Below are 21,433 nucleotides of genomic sequence, written 5' to 3'. Positions count from 1 at the left end.
AGGCCTCCCTAGAAGTCAAGCAAATGTCAACACCCTGCATCTTGTAAAGCCTGCAGACCTGTGAGGCAATTAAACTTCTTTTCTATATAAACTACCCAGTCTCATATATTTCTTTACAACAATGGAAGAATGGCAGAAATTTGGTACTGAGGAGGGCATTGCTATAAAGATACCCGAGAATGTGAAAGCAGCTTTGGAACTGGATAATGGGCAGAGCATGGAAGAGTTCAGAGGGCTCAGAAGAAGACAGGAAAGTTTGGAACTTTAGACACTTGTAAATAGTTGTGACCGAAATGCTGAGAGTGATATGAATGGTGAAGTCCAGGCTGCCAAGGTCTCAGATGGAAACGAGGAACTTACTGGAAACCGAAGCAAAGGTCACCCGTGGTATGCATTAGTAAAGCATTTGGTTGCATTTTTTTTTCCCTGGGGATCTGTGGAAGTTTTTGACCTTCAAAGTGATGATTTAGAGTATCTGGCAGAAAAAATTTCTCAGCAGCAAAGTGTTCAAGATGTGGCTTGGCTGCTTCTCACCATCTATGCTCACATGTGGGAATAGAGAAATGACATAAAATCGGAACTTATTTTTAAGAGAAGCAGAGCATAAAAATTTGGAGAATCTGCAGCAAGAATTTGTAAAATTGTTGGGAGAGGAATTAAGTAGGCATCAGAACAACCTATAGCTAGAGAAATTTGCATAATTGAAAAAGAGCCAAGCGCTCTAATCCAAGACAATAGGGAAAAGGTCTCAAAGGCATTTCAGAGACCTTACCATCAGCCACTCACATCACAGACCCAGAAGCCTACTAAGAAAGAATGGCTTTGTGGAGCAGGCCTAAGGCCTCACTGCCCTGTGCAGTCTGGGACATTGCTTCCCATACCCTGGCTGCTCCAACTCCAGTGAGTGCTCAAATGGGCCCAGGTACAGCTTGAGCTGCTACTTTGGAGAATGCAAGACATAAGCGTTGGTAGCTTCTACATGGTGTTAAGCCTGCAGTTGCATAGAATGCAAGTATTAAGGAGGCTTAGCCTCCACTTAGATTTCAGAGGATGTATGTGAAAGCCTGGGTGTCCAGGTAGAAGCCTGTTACAGGGACAAAGCCCTCACAGAGAACCTCTACTAGGGCAGTGAGGAGGGGAAATGTGGGGTCAGAGCCCCCACACAGAGTTCTCACTGTGGTATTGCCTAGCAGACCTGTGGAAAAGGGGCTGCGCCTCCAGATCCCAGAATAGTAGATCTACCAGCAGCTTGCACCCCACAGCTGGAAAAGCCACAGGTTCTGAACAAACTGTGAGAGCAGCCATAGGCTGAACCCTGCAAAGCCACAGGGGCAGAGATGTCTAAAGCCTTTGGAGTCCTCCCCTTGCATCAGTGTGCCCTGGATATGGAACTCAGAATCAAAGGAAATTATTCCGGAGCTTTAAGATTTAATGATTCCCCTGTTGGGTTTAAAACTTACACGGAGCCTGTAGACCTTCTCTTTTGTCTGATTTCTCCCTTTTGGAATGGAAATGTTTATCCAGTGCACGTGCCCCCATTGTATCTTGGAAGTAATTGACTTGTTTATTTCATAGGGTTATAAGTAGAAGGGACTTACCTTGTCTCCAGATAAGACTTTGGACTTTGGACTTCTGAGTTAATGCTAAAATGAGTTAAGACTTTGAGGGGACTATTGAGAAGGGATGATCATATTTTGCAATGTGAGAAAGACATGAGATTTAGAGGATCCAGAGGTTGATGATATAGTGTGGATATTCATCCCTAGCCAAATCTCATGTTGAATTGTAATCCCCAGTGCTGAAGGTGTGGCCTAGTGGGAAGTGTTTGGGTTATGGGAGTGGATCCCTCATGGCATGGTGATGCCTTCACAATGGTGAGTAATTTCTTATGAGATTTGGTCACTTACAAAGTGTGTAGCATCTCCCCCCTCACTCTCCCTTGCTCACATTTTTCACCATGTGACATGTCTGTTCCCCCTTCACCTTCTAGAAGCCAAGCAGATGCCAGCACCACGCTTCTTGTAAAGCCTGTAGAACTGTGAGCCAATTAAGTGTATTTTCTTTATAAATTACCCAGTTTCATATATTTCTTGATAGCAATATATGATACATAGACCTGAAAAAAATCACTATGAAAAATTTATTTTCCACATGGCTAACTAAACCTCAGCAAAAAATATTTAACATTTCTGAAAATGAAAGAAAGAAAGAAAGAAAGAAAGAAAGAAAGAAAGAAAGAAAGAAAGAAAGAAAGAAAGAAAGAGAAAGAAAGACAGGAGGGAAGGAGGGAAGGAAGGAGAAAGAGGAAAGAAGGAAGGAAGGAAGGAAGGAAGGAAGGAAGGAAGGAAGGAAGGAAGGAAGGAAGGAAGGAAGGAAGGGAAGGAGGGAAGGAGGGAAGGAGGGAAGGAGGGAAGGAGGGAAGGAGGGAAGGAAGGAAGGAAGGAAGGAAGGAAGGAAGGAAGGAAGGAAGGAAGGAAGGAGGGAAGGAAGGAAGGAAAGAAGGGAGGGGGAGAGAGAGAGAGAAAAAGAAAGAAAGAAAGAAAGAAAGAAAGAAAGAAAGAAAGAAAGAAAGAAAGAAAGAAAGAAAGAAAGAAAGAAAGAAAGAAAGAAAGAAAAGAAAGAAAGAAAGAAAGAGAAAGAAAGAAAGAAGAAAGAAAGAAAACTGAAGGACTTGAGAAGAATTTTTTTGTAATTATTAAATCAGAAAAAAAATGAAATATGGTAATATTCAGTACTGGTGAGACACATATCCCCCATAGAGTGAGGAAGACTTTCTCCTTGATTAAACTTTAGTCAGGCTTCTCTAAACCATCTCTAGACTAAGACTGGATCTGCACCTTCCCAAGCCCCATCACACCCCTGTGCTTGCCAAACCTGCATTGCCTAGTTTCAGCAAGAATTCTGCTCTCACTCAGAACCCCAAGTAAGGAGCTTTGAAGTCTTTCTCTTTACTTCTCCTGACTGGTTGATCAGGACTCCATTGGCGGGTCCATCTCCTAAACAAGTGCTCCAAAGGACAGTCCATTCAAGCACAGTAAGGACAGATTTTGATTCTTAAGATTCTCAGTATGCCCTCTGAAGCTGTATGAGAGTCCCAGGCTTAAAATTACCCGTTTGAGTAATAATATTCTGGATGGAAGTTTTCTCCCCTTCTTGTTTCTAGTGGAGATGAACTTCCAGACTCCTGGCCTGGAATTTTCTCCTGGATCTTCATGAGTCCTTTCTGTTAGAAGTGAATTAGAGTTCCAAGCAAACAAAACTGAGTTAGAGTCCTCAGCTTCTGTTTGCAAGGTACTATTAGTGAAGAACATGGGAGCTTTTAAGTCAGACTTCTCTCCCTTCTTGAACTACTGCTAACTATATGCTCCCCGACTAAGATACTAGCTCTTTCCTTTCTTGTTGGCATGATTTCATTAAGGATAATTTGAAACTTTAGTGATCTCTTTTGGAAATATAAGATCTCTCCAAACTGCCATCTCTAAGACCACTTCCTTCCTGTTACGTCTGTTCCTCTTTCTTCCTTTCACTATTTTTGATTTTCCCTTCAGTTACTTGAATCCTTTAATATGTCTCTCTTCAATCCCCCACCTCCTCTATCCCTCTGTCTGTCTCTGCCAGACCTTTCCCTGTCTACATCAGCCCCTCAACTCCCTATAATCACTGTAACTTTAGCCCTCTACCCTCATCAGGTGTTTCAAAAGATTCAGGAATACCCAAAAGTGACCACTTGAGGCTGAAAAGGGAACAAAAAGTCTGATAGAAAACAGATTGGATATTTTATCCCCTCGGATGGGATGCAGATACATCCACATAGTTATTTAATGTCCGTGAGTCACTTATCTAAAATTCAGTACACAAATCTCTAAGATTACATATCAGGGTAAAATGAAAAGTCTTAAAAGTCACCTGCACAAATATTGGTAAAAAGTGTTAGCCTGGCCGGGCGCGGTGGCTCAAGCCTGTAATCCCAGCACTTTGGGAGGCCAAGACGGGTGGATCACGAGGTCAGGAGATCGAGACCATCCTGGCTAACACGGTGAAACCCCCTCTCTACTAAAAAGTACAAAAAAACTAGCCGGGCGAGGTCGTGGGCGCCTGTAGTCCCAGCTACTGGGGAGGCTGAGGCAGGAGAATGACGTAAACCCAGGAGGCGGAGCTTGCAGTGAGCTGAGATCTGGCCACTGCACTCCAGCCTGGGTGACAGAGCGAGACTCCGTCTCAAAAAAAAAAAAAAAGTGTTAGCCTTCATATTAAGTGGGTAAATTTATTTCATCTGCCAGAAACACAATTGAGATTAAAAAAAAATAATAAAGTGTAGATAAACCTGTGATATGTTTTGAATGCTTTATGCCCTCCAAATCTCATAATTATTATTATTTTTTTTATTATTATACTTTAAGTTCTAGGGTACAAAAAACCCTCCAAAAAATCAATGAATCCAGGAGTTGGTTTTTTGAAAAGATCAACAAAATTGACAGACCACTAACAAGACTAATAAAGAAGAAAAGAGAGAAGAATCAAATAGATGCAATAAAAAATGATAAAGGGGCCGGGCGCGGTGGCTCAAGCCTGTAATCCCAGCACTTTGGGAGGCCGAGACGGGCGGATCACGAGGTCAGGAGATCGAGAGACGATCCCGGCTAACACGGTGAAACCCCGTCTCTACTAAAAAATACAAAAAAAAAATAGCCGGGCGAGGTGGCGGGCGCCTGTAGTCCCAGCTACTCGGGAGGCTGAGGCAGGAGAATGGCGTAAACCCGGGAGGCGGAGCTTGCAGTGAGCTGAGATCCGGCCACTGCACTCCAGCCTGGGTTACAGAGCAAGACTCCGTCTCAAAAAAAAAAAAAAAAAAAAAATGATAAAGGGGATATCACCACCAACCCCACAGAAATACAAACTACCATCAGAGAATACTATAAACACCTCTACACAAATAAGCTAGAAAATCTAGAAGAAATGGATAATTTCCTGGACACTTACACTCTTCCAAGACTAAACCAGGAAGAAGTTGAATCCCTGAATAGACCAACAGCAGGCTCTGAAATTGAGGCAATAATTAATAGCCTACCAACCAAAAAAAGTTCAGGACCAGATGGATTCACAGCTGAATTCTACCAGAGGTACAAGGAGGAGCTGGTACCATTCCTTCTGAAACTATTCCAATCAATAGAAAAAGAGGGAATCCTCCCGAACTCGTTTTATGAGGCCAACATCATCCTGATACCAAAGCCTGGCAGAGACACAACAAAAAAAGAGAATTTTAGACCAATATCCCTGATGAACATCGATGCAAAAATCCTCAATAAAATACTGGCAAACTGGATTCAGCAGCACATCAATAAGCTTATCCACCATGATCAAGTGGGCTTCATCCCTGGGATGCAAGGCTGGTTCAACATTCGCAAATCAATAAACATAATCCAGCATATAAACAGAACCAAAGACAAGAACCACATGATTATCTCAATAGATGCAGAAAAGGCTTTTGACAAAATTCAACAGCCCTTCATGCTAGAAACGCTCAATAAATTCGGTATTGATGGAACGCACCTCAAAATAATAAGAGCTATTTATGACAAACCCACAGCCAATATCATACTGAATGGGCAAAAACTGGAAAAATTCCCTTTGAAAACTGGCACAAGACAGGGATGCCCTCTCTCACCACTCCTATTCAACATAGTGTTGGAAGTTCTGGCTAGGGCAATCAGGCAAGAGAAAGAAATAAAGCGTATTCAGTTAGGAAAAGAAGAAGTCAAATTGTCCCTCTTTGCAGATGACATGATTGTATATTTAGAAAACCCCATTGCCTCAGCCCAAAATCTCCTTAAGCTGATAAGCAACTTCAGCAAAGTCTCAGGATACAAAATTAATGTGCAAAAATCACAAGCATTCTTATACACCAGTAACAGACAAACAGAGAGCCAAATCATGAATGGATTTCCATTCACAATTGCTTCAAAGAGAATAAAATACCTAGGAATCCAACTGACAAGGGATGCAAATCTCATGTTAAAATGTGACCTCCAATGTTGGTGGTGGGCCTAATGGGAGATGTTTGGGTCATGGGGTTGGACCCCTTATGAATGGCTTGGTGTTGTCTTCACAGTAATGAGTAAGTTTTCTATGGGTTCACACAAGAACTGGTTGTTTAAAGGAGTCTGAAACTTCCTTCTTTCTCTCTTTCTCCCTCTCTTGCCATGTGATATGCCAGCTTCCACTTCATTTTCTGCCATTATTGTAACCTTCCTGACTTCCTGAGGCCTCACCAGAAGCAGGTGCTGGTGCCATATTTGTATAGCCTACAGAACTGTGAACCAAAATAAACTTCTCTAGAAATTATCCAGTCTCAGATATTCCTTTATAGCAATAGAAATGGACTAACACAGAAAAATGATACTAAGGAAAGGGCATTACTATAAAAATACCTGAAAATGGGGAAGCAGCTTTGGAACTGGGTAATGGGCAGAGGTTGGAAGAGTTTGGAGGGCTCAGAAGAAGATAGGAAGATAGGGGAAAGTTTGGAACTTCTTAGAGATTTGTTAAATGTATGTGACCAAAAGACTAATGTAAATATGGACAGTGAAGGCCAGGATGACAAAGTCTCAGATGGAAATGAAGAAGTTATTGGGAAATGGACAAAAGATCCTCAGCAGAGAACTTGCCTGCATTGTGTCCATGTCCTGTGGGTCTGTGGAGGTATAAACTTAAGAGTGATGACTTAAGGTATGTGGCAGCAAAAATTTCTACGCAGCAAAGTGTTCAATATGTAGCCTGGGTGCTTCTAACAACCTATGGTCAGATACAGGAGCAAAGTAATGACTTAAAGTCAGAATTTATAAATGAAAAGGAAGTACAGCCTGACCATGTTGTAGAGAACGGAAGAGCATTTTCAGGAGAGAAATTGAAGCCAGCTTCTAGGCAACCACTTGTTAGAGAGATTAGTCTGACTAAATGGGAAACAAGTGCTAATAGCCAAGACAAGAAAAGACCTTAAAGGCAATTCAGAGATTTTCCAGGCAGCACCTCCCATCACAGTCCCAGAGGTTTAGAAGGAAAGTATGGTTTCTGGGGCCAGACCTGTCCCATTGCCCTGCTCAGCCTCAGGACACTGCTCCCTACCTTTCAGCTGTTCCACCTATAGCCACAGCTCAAAGGGCCCCAGGTACAGGTCAGGCCACCACTTCAGAGGGTGCAAGCTATAAGCCTTGGTGACTTCCAGGTGGTGCTAAGCCTTAAGGTGTACAGAATGCAGGCATGAAGAAGGCTTGGAAGCTTCACCCTAGATTTCAGAAGATATTTGGGAAAGCCCAGGTGTCCAGGCAGAAGCCTTCTGTAGAGGAAGAACCTCTACTAGGGCAGTACAAAGAGCTCCCTAATGGGACACTGCCAAAGGTATCTGTGGGAAGGTGGCCACCACCTTCCAAACCCGAGAATGGTAGACCCACCAGCAGCTTGTGCCCTGTGCCTTGAAAAACTGGAAGCACTCAACTCCAACCCATGAGACCTGCTGTGGGGACTGCACCCTGCAAAACACACACACACACACACACACACACACACACAACCAGTGTGTTTTTTGCTGTTTTTTACCTGCTTTAGTGTTCTATTTTCTGGATTTAAGTTCTGCAAAGTGGCAGAACTGTCCAAGGCCTTGGGAGCCCACCCTTTGCACCAGTATGCCCTGGAAGTGGGACATGGAGTCAAAGGAGATTATTTTGGAGCTTGAAGATTAAATAACTGCCCTGCTGGATTTCAGAATTGTGTAGGGCCTGTTGCCTCTTTCTTTTGGCTGATTTCTCCCTTTTGGAATGGAAATGTTTACCTAATGCCTGTATCACCATTGCATCTTGGAAGTCAACTTAGATTGTTTTTTATTTAGCTCAAAATAGCTCAGAAGTGGGAGGAACTTGCCTTGAGTCTCAGATGAGACTCTGAACTTTGGACTTTGGAGTGATGCTGGAATGATTGAAGACTTTTGGAGACTATTGGAAAGAGATTATTATATTTTGAAATGATATGGTTTGGATGTTTTGTCCCCTCCAAATCTCATGTGGAAATGTGACCTCCAATGTTGAAGGTGGGCCTAGTGGGAGGTGTCTGGGTTATGGGGACAGATCCCTCATGAATGGTTTGGTGTCATCTTCATTGTAATGAGTAAATTCTCAGTCTATGAGTTCATATGAGATCTAGTTGTTTAAGAGAGCCTGAAACTTCCTTCTCTCTCTTGTTCCCCCTCCTGCTGTGTGGTATGCTGGCTTCCCTTTTAATTTCTGCCATGGTTGTAACCTTCCTGAGGCCTCACCAGAAGCAGGTACTGGTGCCATGTTTGTATATCCTGCAGAACTGTGAGCCAAAAAAACTACTTTTCGTTATAAATTACTCAGTCTCAGATATTCCTTTATAGCAATGCAAATGGACTGACACAGAAAACTGGTACCAAGAAGTTGCTACAAAGATACCTGAAAATATGGAAGCAGCTTTGAAACTGGGTAACAGACAGAGGTTGTTGAATAGCAACACAAAATGAACTAACACAACCAGTGAGTTTATATTGCTGTTTTTACCTGCTTTAGTGTTCTATTTTCTGGATTTAAGGATCTCTTCTCCCCTTTCTCTTAAGTTATCTATAATTCATAACAATGTAGTAGATTATACTTTTGTACACAGAAATGAACCACTTACTTTTTCTCCCTTTTTGACCCCTCCAGAATTCAGAAACTCTTATTTAACTTTTGCAAATAACTATATTCTTATTTTCATGGCAACTAGTGGTCTATCAATTTTGTTGATCTTTTCAAAAAACCACCTCCTGTATTCTTGATTTTTTGGAGGGTTTTTTGTGTCTCTATCTCTTTCAGTTCTGCTCTGATCTTAGTTATTTCTCGCCTTCTGCTAGCTTTTGAATGTGTCTGCTCTTGCTTCCCTGGTTCTTTAATTGTGAGGTTAGAATGTCAATTTTAGTTCTTTCCTGCTTTCTCTTGTGGGCATTTAGTGCTATAAATTTCCCTCTACATGCTGCTTTAAATGTGTCCCAGAGATTCTGATACGTTGTGTATTTGTTCTCGTTGGTTTCAAAGAACATCTTTATTTCTGCCTTCATTTCGTTATGTACCCAGTAGTCAATCAGGAGCAGGTAGTTCAGTTTCCATGTAGTTGAGCAGTTTTGAGTGAGTTTCTTAATCCTGAGTTCTAGTTTGATTGCACTGTGGTCTGAGAGACAGTTTGTTATAATTTCTGTTCTTGTACATTTGCTGAGGAGTGTGTTACTTCCAACTATGTGGTCAATTTTGGAATAAGTGTGATGTGGTGCTGAGAAAAATGTATGTTTTCTTACTCAAATTTTTATTTCATTTGGAGCTTCAATAGATTATATGAAGCCCAGTCTCACTGGGGTTATTGCCACTGGGTAGGGAAATCTGCTTTACTCAATCTAAAAGTCTAAGTGTTAATATTATCCATAAATACCCTCACAGGCACACACAAATATAATGTTTAACCAAACATATGACTTGCATAAGAATATGGGTGCTCCTGTATTGGGTGCATATATATTTAGGATAGTTAGCTCTTCTTGTTGAATTGATCCCTTTACCATTATGTAATGGCCTTCTTTGTCTCATTTGATCTTTGTTCATTTAAAATCTGTTTTATCAGAGGCTAGTATTGCAACCCTTGCTTTTTTCGTTTTCCATTTGCTTGGTAGATCTTCCTCCATCCCTTTATTCTGAGCCTATGTGTGTCTCTGCACATGACATGGGTCTCCTGAATGCAGCATACTGATGGGTCTTGGCTGTTTATCCAATTTGCCAGTCTGTGTATTTTAATTGGAGCATTTAGCCCATTTACATTTAAGGTTAATATTGTTGTGTGAATTTGATCCTGTCATTATGATGTTAGCTGGTTATTTTGCTCGTTAGTTGATGCAGTTTCTTCCTAGCATCAATGGTCTTTACAATTTGTCATGTTTTTGCAGTGGCTGGTACCGGTTGTCCCATTCTATGTTTAGTGCTTACTTCAGTAGCTCTTGTAAGGCAGGTCTGGTGGTGACAAAATCTCTCAGCACTTGCTTGTCTGTAAAGGATTTTATTTCTTCTTCATTTATGAAGTTTTGTTTGACTGGATATGAAATTCTGGGTTGAAAATTCTTTTCTTTAAGAATGTTGAATATTGGCCCCCACTCTCTTCTGGCTTGTAGAGTTTCTGCCAAGAAACTTCTCCAATTAATTTTAACTTTCATATTTATAAATGTGATAACATATATAATTATAAAATCAAATTGCATAAATGTTTTAAATATTTGTATTTAAATAGCCCTCTACCCCAAACTTTCATTCTCATCCCCAAGATGCAGCCATTTTGAAATCATTTGAACTGTTTCCACTGCTATTTACTTCATTTAAAAATAACCTAATAACCTTTTTTTCTTTCCTTTTTTAGATATTATTTATAGATTTATTATAATAAATAAGGTGTCGCTATACTAATGGATATGTTTGAGGACTGGCAAGCTTCATTCTAAGATCATATAGAGCTCAGTCATTTTATTGGTAGGCCACTATAAATAGCATTTATAATGTTTTCACTTTTTAATTGTGTTTAAGGAAAATTCTCTAATCTCTTGTGGAGGTGGGGGAAGTTGGAAGTGGAATAAAGATATATGCATGGGTGGCCACTAAAAAAATTGTTTGCCAGTTTCACTTTTTACTAAGTAGATTTTTATTGAATTTTTTTTTTTTTTTTTTTTTTTGAGACGGAGTCTCGCTCTGTCGCCCAGGCTGGAGTGCAGTGGCCAGATCTCAGCTCACTGCAAGCTCCACCTCCCGGGTTTACACCATTCTCCTGCCTCAGTTTCCCGAGTAGCTGGGACTACAGGTACCCGCCACCTCGCCTGGCTAGTTTTTTTTGTATTTTTTAGTAGAGACGGGGTTTCACCGTGTTAGCCAGGATGGTCTCGATCTCCTGACCTCGTGATCCACCCGTCTTGGCCTCCCAAAGTGCTGGGATTACAGGCTTGAGCCACTGTGCCCAGCCTATTGAATTCTTTTATCTTCAGTAGAGCACCAAAATCCTCATCTGGACTGATGTCAATGAATCCAGAGTCCATCCTTTTTAACCTATCCTGAGCATAAACCTCCAGCCCACTGCAAATAATGAAGAAAGTAGGTCAGCTAGTTATGTTGGTGTATTATCAGTTTTCACACTGCTGATAAAGACATAGCCAAGACTGCGCAATTCACAAAAGAAAGAGGTTTAATGGACTTACAGTTCCACATGGCTGGGGAAGCCTCACAATCATGGTGGAAGGCAAGAAGGAGCAAGTCACATCTTACATGGATGGCAGCAGGCAAAAAGAGAGAGCTTGTGCAGAGAAACTCCTATTTTTAAAACCATAAGATCTTGTGAGATTCATCCACCATCATAAGAACAGCATGGGAAAGACCTGCGCCCATGACTCAATTACCTCCTACCAAGTTCCTCCCACAACACATGGGGATTTAAGATGAGATGTGGTGGGGACACAGCCAAACCATATCATTCTGCCCCTGGCCCCTCCCAAATCCCATGTCCTCACATTTCAAAACCAATCCTGCCATCCCAACAATCCCCCAAAGTCTTAACTCATTTCAGCATTAACTCAAAAGTTCACAGTCCAAAGTTTCATCCGAGACAAGGCAAGTCCTTTCCATCTAAAAGCCTGAAAAATCAAAACCAAGTTACTTCCTAGATACAATGTGAGTTACAGGTATTGGGTAAATACAGCCTTTCCAAATGGGAGAAATTGGCCAAAACAAAGAGGCTACAGGCCTCATTCAAGTCCCAAATCCAGCAGAGTCATCAAATCTTAAAGCTCCAAAATTATCTCCTTTGACTCCATGTCTCACATCCAGGTTATGTTGATGCAAAAGGTGGGTTCCCATAGTCTTGGGCAGCTCCATCCCTGTGGCTTTGCAGGTACAGCCTCCCTCTCAGTTGCCTTCATGGGCTGGCATTGAGTGTCTGGCTTTTCCAGGTGCACAGTGCAAGTCGTCAATGGATCTACAATTCTGGCATCTGGAGAATGGTTGCCCTATTCTCACAGCTCCATTAGGCAGTGCCCCAGTAAGGACTTTGTGTGGGGGCTCCAAGTCCACATTGCCCTTCTGCACTGCCCTAGCAGAAGTTTTCCATGAGGGCCGTGAACCCACAGCAAACTTCTGCCTGGGTATACAGGCATTTCCACACATCTTCTGAAATCTAGATGGTGGTTCCCAAACCCCATTTCTTGACTTTTGTGCACTCACAAGCTCAACGCCACATGAAAGCTGCCAAGGCTTGGGATTTGCACACTCTGAAGTCATGGTCTGAGCTCTACGTTGGCTCCTTTCAGCCACAGATGAAGTGGCTGGGACACAGGGCACCAAGTCCCTAGGCTGCACACAGTTTGGGGAACTTGGGCCCATCCCATGAAACCACTTTTCCTCCTAGGCCTCCAGACCTGTGATGGGAGAGGCTGCTGTGAAGACCTCTGACATGCTCTGGAGACATTTTCCCTGTTGTCTTGGGGATTAATATTTTTCTCCTCATTACTTATGCAAATAATTTCCCCTCAGAAAATGGGATTTTCTTTTCTATTGCACTGTCAGACTGCAAATTTTCCAAACATTTATGCTCTGCTTCCCTTATAAAATGGAATACCTTTAACAGCACCCAAGTCACTTGTTGAATGCTTTACTGCTTAGAAATTCACTTTTGCTCCAGTTCCCAACAAGTTCCTAATCTCCATCTGAGACCATCTTAGCCTGGATTTCATTGTCCATATCATTATCAACATTTTGGTCAAAGCCATTCAACAAGTCTGTAGGGAGTTCCAAACTTTCCCACATTTTTCTGTCTTCTGAGCCTTCCAAACTGTTACAACATTGGCCTGTTACCCAGTTCCAAAGTTGCTTCTACATTTTCGGGTATCTTTTCAGTAGCACCCCACTCCTGGTGCCAGTTTACTGTATTAGTCAGTCTGATAAAGACATACCCAAGACTAGACAATTCATAAAAGAAAGAGGTTGAATGGACTTACAGTTTCCCGTGGCTGGGGAGGCCTCACAATCATGGTGGAAGGCAAGGAGAAACAATTCACATCTTACATGAATGGTAGCAGGCCAAAAAAAAAAAAAAAAAAGAGAGAGAGAGAGCTTGTGCAGGGAAACTCTCATTTTCAAAACCATCAGATCTCATGTGACTCATCCACCATCACAAGAACAGCATGGGAAAGACCTGCCCCCATGATTCAACCATCTCCCACCAGGCCCCTCCCATAACACATGGGAATTCAAGACGAGATTTGGATGGGGACACAGCCAAACCATATCAGCTGAGAACATACATGTTTTGGGGGAAAAAAAAAAAAGCATTAATCTATCACTTTGAAATAAAATCCAAACTTCTCCTTGTCAGGGTGGTTTTCTAATGACTCAATCTATAGTAAATCTGAATCTATTACAGCTCTTATCATTTCCTCTCTCCTTTCTTCCCTCCTCCCTCTCTTTCTTTCACCCTCTCTTCCTTCCTTAGTTGCCCTCCCTATTAGGATGTAAACTTGTGGTGACCTTATAAATCACTGTATCTATAGTACCTAGAAGAATATTTGGTGCATATTTGCCACTCAACACTTTTTTTAAAAAACAGACCATTTTGCAATGAATCAATAACATTTTTTGATCCTTGTTGGTAAAAGAAAGCTCACATTTGAACTCAAACTTCTTTTACCAATGCTTTGTAGAGAATCATCATCCTTTACTGTGGAAATTAGCACATTTAATTGGTGATAGTAGGGTATTTAGAACCAAGGTTTCTAGCTACAACCCAGATTCATGATTTATGTGAATCCCTTATCTATAACATAAGGATGATGACAATAATATCATCCTCACTTGGTTATCAGAGGATTAAGCAGCTGACATTTAAAATGCATTTCATAAATGTCAGTGTCCCGCCCTATCCCCCTTGAGTAGGAAAAAATTAACTTCCACTTTCTAATCCTGTGTATGTGCAAAATATGAGTGTTCTGTCTTTTCCTTTGTTTGCCAAAGAGGGTCCTGAGTTTACCCGCTCATTCTTGGATCTTCCCAGCTCTCTAAGAACTTTTCTGCAATTACCAGGTTCATTTTTTGGATTTCACAAGGTAGAATTGGAAGAAAAGATTAAGACATGGTAAGGCGATAGCTTTGCTGGTAGATTGTATAAGAAAATACTATGGGAGTATACAGGAACAATATTCTTCAATGAGCAGTGATAGTGAGTAGGGAGGATGAGGACAAACTGGCTTAAGCGTAATTAAGTTGGGGGGCATTTTGTATTTAGGGACAGGGAAGGAGAGAAATGGAGGACACAGAAAGTCATGGATGAGGAAAAGAATCGTCTAAGCTAACACCAAACATAGCTGATATTTATTAGGTGCTTACCATGAGCCAGCTCAATCAATCTTACTTATTCCTCGTAACAGTTCTGTAAGTATCTTAAAGATTTAAGGCTTTAGGGAATGGGAGACAACTTGAAACTTGTATAAGCTTTCTGTAAAATATGACTCCATTTCTTATATTTTTGTAGAGAAATGAAGAAACAATGAAACCTTTGTTTAGATTAGCATCTCTGAAAGAAAAATAACTGAGATTGACCCACATGGGTCACAGCTTCAGAAGATGACACATGTAATCAATGCTGCATAGGTTTCTATTCCTTAGTATTAGCTGTAAATACAACAGGCCTTCTCTTTGCTACTTAATATTGAAAATTTTTTTACTCTATCAGGGTGAAAAGTCTAATTGTAAAAACCTCTGAAGACAAAAGCATCCACAAGACTGTATCGTGTAAATCCTAAGAATTAAAGCTTGGTCATTCTCTGTGATGGGTACAAACATTAAAGCAAACAGAAAAAAAAGAAGGGTCGATTTTCTTCTCAGTAACTTGGAAATATAATTATTAAACCTAATGGAAAGATCCTACATTTTAAGAGGAAAAAAAACCACAACATTATAATTCAAATTTTATTTGAAATTATTAGTTTTTAAAAATCTGCCATTGGAATTAGTTTTTACTCTACTTCTTTTTTTATATATTTTCTTTGATTCTAGAAAAGACTAACTATTAATTGTAATTATTTTCCTTTAGGAGTCATGTGTGTTGACAATAGTATGGGTAAGTGGGTTTGTAATTCTGTAAACAAACTGATTTATACTCATTTCTGAGACTCAAAAGAATATACTCTTAAAAATTTCCTTGTAAATTGTCTAGTGAGAGATTCATTTCTGCTTTGACTACCCACAGGTTGCCTTGTTTACAAGCTTTATTTTCATTCTTTTCTTTAATTGTAAGAGTAAAAAGCCCTAGGAATTTTCAGAGGACAGCTAAACTTCTGCCCCATATGTTATCTTATTATGTTTGGCTTTTAAGTGTGTTTAATTTTCATTTTCATTGCAAAGGCAAACTTCTATCTCCTTTGATCTTTAAAACCATATTTCTGGATAATTTTAATTCACATAAGCATAAAAACACCCTTTTATTGCACCATTTTCAGGTTATTGAGTATCTTTCTACCAGTTGTCTTCAAAATAATAACAAAAACAAAAGCACAGATTTGCATAACTGTTTCAAATCAGTTTCACACACCTTGTCGCATTTTCTTCTTCCAAAGCTTTATGAGGTATGGAAGCTGATATTATTTTCCACACTGTATAGATAATGAAATTGAGGTACAGAGTTTAACATACTTGCCTAAGGGCATAGATCTAATAAATGATAAACTAGAACTACAATCCAGGATTTCGCTTTTCTGGTCCACAAAATAATGAATCATGTATGGTTTTTTAAGACCTAATTTCTATTCTAAGCTTTTACTATTAGATTGGACCAAATATTTATCCCTTGTTATTATGACTAACAGTATATTTTTGTGATGAGTCAAACTATGCCTCAATTTTCTTATTTGTAAAAAGCAGATAATGACAGACTCTAATTCATTCAGTTGTTGTAAGAATAAAATGAGTTAAAGCAAGTAATGGAGCTCTCCACGTGAACCAATCTTCATTAAAATCCTGACTCTGCCATACTAACTATGCAAGCCTGGGTGATTTCACTTTCCAGTTTATAAAATAAGAATAAACTAGCTCACATATTCTTGGTAGGATTAACTGAGATACTATATGCAAAGCTCCAGTACAGTTTAAGCATCAGATAAATGGTAACTACTATTGCTGCTCTTGTTTTCCTAAGTATGAGTCATTGTCAAAACCACCACTTGTTTTATTTTACTTTGCTTGTTAGTAAATCTCATGACTCAGAATTTCAGTCCATCAATCACTTCATTGATCAACATACTTTGGTCACTTTGAGTATAGCTGTGCACTAGATAGAAAAGCACCTTACTTCTTTCACCCACGTTTCCCCATCTTGCTCATTGGACGTGATAAGAGATTTTTCAGAGGGCGTAATAAAAATAAACCAATTCAGCCTGTAATCCCAACACTTTGGGAGGCCGAGGAGGGTGGATCATGAGGTCAGGAGATCGAGACCATCCTGGCTAACACGGTGAAACCCTGTCTCCACTAAAAATACAAAAAAAATTAGCCGAATGTGGTGGCAGGTGCCTGTAGTCCCAGCTGCTTAGGAGGCTGAGGCAAGAAAATGGCATGAAACCAGGAGGTGGAGCTTGCAGTGAGCTGAGATCCTGCCACTGCACTCCAGCCGGGGCGACAGAGTGAGACTCCGTCTGAAATAATAATAGTAATAATAATAATAATAAATAAACCAATTTATTTGCCTTATTCATTGGATTCCCACAGCACTTAGTTTGTGCCTCTGTAATAGGATTTACTCATGTTGAGTTTCTGCTTTTACTTCTGTATTACTTCTCAATATCAGATGAGAGGAAGCTGAGTAGCACTGTGGATCCAGCCAGCAGTGTCCCATAGAAAAGGGTTTTGCCCAGAATTTCATGACCTTGTGCCCATGCCAGCAGCTCAGAGAACCAAGGGTCAGTGACCAGAGGCAGCCTCTTACATGGCTACACAGCCTACTGTCTGAAGATGGTGATCTAACACAAATAACATAAAGTGAAATGGCAAAGTTCAAGACGTTAATCTAAGTAGTTCAAGAACTGATGAATCAGGAGTTGATGAAATGTGCACTGATGAATGAGAAAATGCAAAGTTTGTGAAAGAAAAGTAAAACTGGAAAGACTCTAAGCTGGAATTCAGGCTGTATCTGATTAGATGTTTTGTGTATCTGCTGAAGGCAGTTATCAGAAATGACGTAAAAGAAGAGAATAGCTCCATATCCCACTCAGACTCATTTTCCCTCTGCCAGACATGAAATGAAAAGCCTCACAGCCATGTCAGGTCCACCTGCAGCTACTTTTTAGCCCATCACAGAAGAGTTGTCATGGAAAGTCTTTTCTTTCCAGGATATTAACAAAATTTTTGCCATCTGGTGAAGCCTTGCGTCTCCCTTTGTGTATTAATGAGAAAAGGACACAGATTCTTCAGTCTCCACATACTCCAATGAGAAAATCCTACAACTAGGCTAAAATTCATATGGTGGATAAGTTTCCTGCTTGTGCATTCTATTGTTGTTACTGTTTTCTTTTTTTACTTTTTACTTTGAGTTACTAACTTCATTCGCAAACTCTTGTCAATGATTTCTTCTGCTACTGTGCCTACATGGCTTACTTCTGCCAACCTGTCTAGGAACAATTTGTTCTTTCAATGGAAGAACATTTACCAAAGATTTCCTTTTGCCCTTTCCTCTAGCATGGAAATGAACTTGCACTTGCAGAATACCTAGCCAATGATCATCCAAAGCAAAAATACATGCGTAACACATAAGCTATACATCACAGGAACAGATGCCATCATGCTCAAATTAAATGGCTCTCAGGAGTAATTCTTTAGCTCCCATGATATATTTCTCCCAATAAATTGCTGTGGGGATTGCCTCTTTGCAGCTCCTATTCCCAGAGGGGAAATTCACTTATTACTTACTTAAGACCTATCTTCTCCTACTTGTTAACCTGCAAACCTGCTATAGAAGGTCTGCTTTAAACAAGATTTCAACTCTGTCTCTATTAGCTCACCCTCAGAATATATACAATGGAACCTTAACAATAGAATTCACCCTCTCTCATGGGTATTTGGTCTGCACAGTAACATATTTTCTTGCTTTGGTAGCTTTTCCTGCTTCTCCTATGTCGTGTGGAACTTGACACTGGAAGAAACTGTCAGCATAAGAATAAATAGGCTAGAGTTTTCTTGGGAAATTGCAAAGGAGAAATAGATATGATGAAAGAACCTTATTTGTATTAGAATATAAAGTAGAAAGAATGGTGCTGAAAGTAACTGCAAGGTTTTAAGTCAGAGAGATCAAGAACACACAGCCCACATAATATTAAGACTTTAGACTATGCTGAATATATTTGAATATTATTTTAGTCATCACAAAACTCTGAAGCCCCTAGCACTAGCTGACAACTACAGTGTTGTATGTAAGAAGATCCAGAAGTCTCACCCAGTGGACATTCAAAATGAGCGATCTAGCCCACTGTAATTTTTCTAAGAGAATTTTAATTACTTTTTTTGTGCATTTAATATTACATCATGCAACCAAAAGAATCATGAGAGCTACCAACTTATCAGTTGATCTGTTAATTAATTTATATAAAATCTACAATCTCTGACTCTCAGTGGTACCATGAAGGAAATTTCCAGACCACGGGCAGATAAATCATCACTGTTCATTTTCACAATTATCTTCTAATTCCCCCTGACCTTCAGCTTTCTCCTGTGTGTTTTGTGTATCTTCCATTTCTATCTCAAATGCTAAAAATGACTCACATTGTATAGTTTGAAGACTTTTATTATTTTAAAAATTAGAACATGTCCCCTTATTGTTTGACATTTTAAAGTAAAAAGGACTAGCATTTTCTTTATATTTTCTCTTATCCTTCTCTCTTCTTCTTTTCTCTCTTTCTCTTCCCATCTATCTTGGTCAATTCTCTGCTGCTATAACAGAATAAGTAATTTTAAAAAAAGAAACAGAAGTTTATTTAGTTCATTGTTCTGGGGGCTGGGAAGTCCAAGAGCATAGCACCAGCATCTGGTAAGGGTCATCCTGTGGCAGAACAGTGCAAGGGAGAAGTGAACAAGTGAGACAGAGAGAAATATGAGGCCAAACTTATCCTTTACCAAGAGCCTACACCCACATCAACTATCCCATAACAGCATTAATTCTAATGCAAAAATTAGGCATTTTGATTTGGATTATCTTTGGCTATGTATGCAGCAAATGCAAGTTCATTTCCATGCTAGAGGAAAAGGTAAAAGGAAACCTTTGGCAAATGTTCTTTTAATGAAACATTGAATTTTATCTAGACAGGTTGGCAGAAGTAAGCCAGGTAGGCATGGAAGCAGAAGAAATCATTGACAAGAGTTTGTGAATGAAAGTTTGTAACTCAAAGTAAAACACGAAATATAAAACAGTAATAGTAATAGAATGCACAAGATCTAATCACCTCTTAAAAGCCCCACCTCCCCATACCATTACATTGGCAACTAAATTTCAACATGTATTTTGGAGGACGTGTTTAAACTAAAGTATAATTCATCTTTACCACCGCCTCTTTACCACTACCTACTACCCTTGCGCAAAGAGGCAATGATGTGTTCTTAACCACAAACATCCAGTGCAAGCATTCCAGCATTTCTCAGCCTTACCATCTCCAAGGCAGAAATGCTCACTTTCCTTTTGGAAACTTGTAGTAGATAGAAAGAAAAGATGAATGTTTAGCTAAAGCTACAATGACTTTCCCTGCCAAAAATAAATATTTTATTAAATATTACCATAAAATCTATTTCCACAAATAAAGGAAAGCAACTGCTTTCATATTTAAATAATCGTCTTATTACCCAAAACTAATGCTGGGTGATGCTATTAAGTAGCTTCATCTTATTGTGTGCTTGTTCTGTGTCAAGCATTGTGGTAAGCAAAATATACTTTTTTGTTTAATTCTCACCAGAGTTCATTACGATCAGTGTTAATAGTACCACTGTAGGTTTTAAAATGAGAAAATTGAGATTTCAGATGGCTAAAGTTGACCAAAATTTAAAAAAATAGTAAAAATATAAAATTGAAATTCAGATCAGATGTGTTCTAATGCTTCTAGAACTTTTTAAAGAGCTTTCAGAATATATTTTCAGGCAAAGATGAGAACAAAATTATTGACTAAATGGAATAATAGATTTCTTTGCCAAACCTAATTTACAAATGGAGCATATATCTGCCCCTTTACTTCTCAAAGTATTCCATGGAGATAATAAAAACAAAAAAAGTATTAATTTGGATATATATTTTTTTCTTTTTTTAAAATTATTATTGTACTTTAAGTTCTAGGGTACATGTGCATAACATGCAGGTTTGTTACATATGTATACTTGTCCCATGTTGGTGTGCTGCACCCATCAACTCGTCAGCACCCATCAACTCGTCATTTACATCAGGTATAACTCCCAATGCAATTCCTCCCTCCTCCCCCCTCTCCATGGAAGGCCCCAGTGTGTGATGTTCCCCTTCCCGAGTCCAAGTGATCTCATTGTTCAGTTTCCACCTATGAGTGAGAACATGCGGTGTTTGGTTTTCTGTTCTTGCGATAGTTTGCTGAGAATGATGGTTTCCAGCTGCATCCATGTCCCTACAAAGGACACAAACTCATCCTTTTTTATGGCTACATAGTATTCCATGGTGTATATGTGCCACATTTTCTTAATCCAGTCTGTCAATGATGGACATTTGGGTTGATTCCAAGTCTTTGCTATTGTGAATAGTGCTGCAATAAACATACGTGCGCATGTGTCTTTATAGCAGCATGATTTATAATCCTTTGGGTATATACCCAGTAATGGGATGGCTGGGTCATATGGTACTTCTAGTTCTAGATCCTTGAGGAATCGCCATACTGTTTTCCATAATGGTTGAACTAGTTTACAATCCCACCAACAGTGTAAAAGTGTTCCTATTTCTCCATATCCTCTCCAGCACCTGTTGTTTCCTGACTTTAATGATTGCCATTCTAACTGGTTTGAGATGGTATCTCATTGCGGTTTTGATTTGCGTTTCTCTGATGGCCAGTGATGATGAGCATTTTTTCATGTGTCTGTTGGCTGTATGAATGTCTTCTTTTAAGAAATGTCTGTTCATATCTTCTTTTAAGAAATGTCTGTTCATATCCTTTGCCCACTTTTTGATGGGGTTGTTTGTTTTTTCCTTGTAAATTTGTTTGAGTTCTTTGTAGGTTCTGGATATTAGCCCTTTGTCAGATGAGTAGATTGCAAAAATTTTCTCCCATTCTGTAGGTAGCCTGTTCACTCCGATGGTAGTTTTTTTGCTGTGCAGAAGCTGTTTGGTTTAA

This window comes from Macaca thibetana, chromosome 2 (assembly GCF_024542745.1).
Source record: "Macaca thibetana thibetana isolate TM-01 chromosome 2, ASM2454274v1, whole genome shotgun sequence".
NCBI classification, from domain to species: Eukaryota; Metazoa; Chordata; class Mammalia; order Primates; family Cercopithecidae; genus Macaca; species Macaca thibetana.
This window is presented reverse-complemented; position numbering follows the sequence as displayed.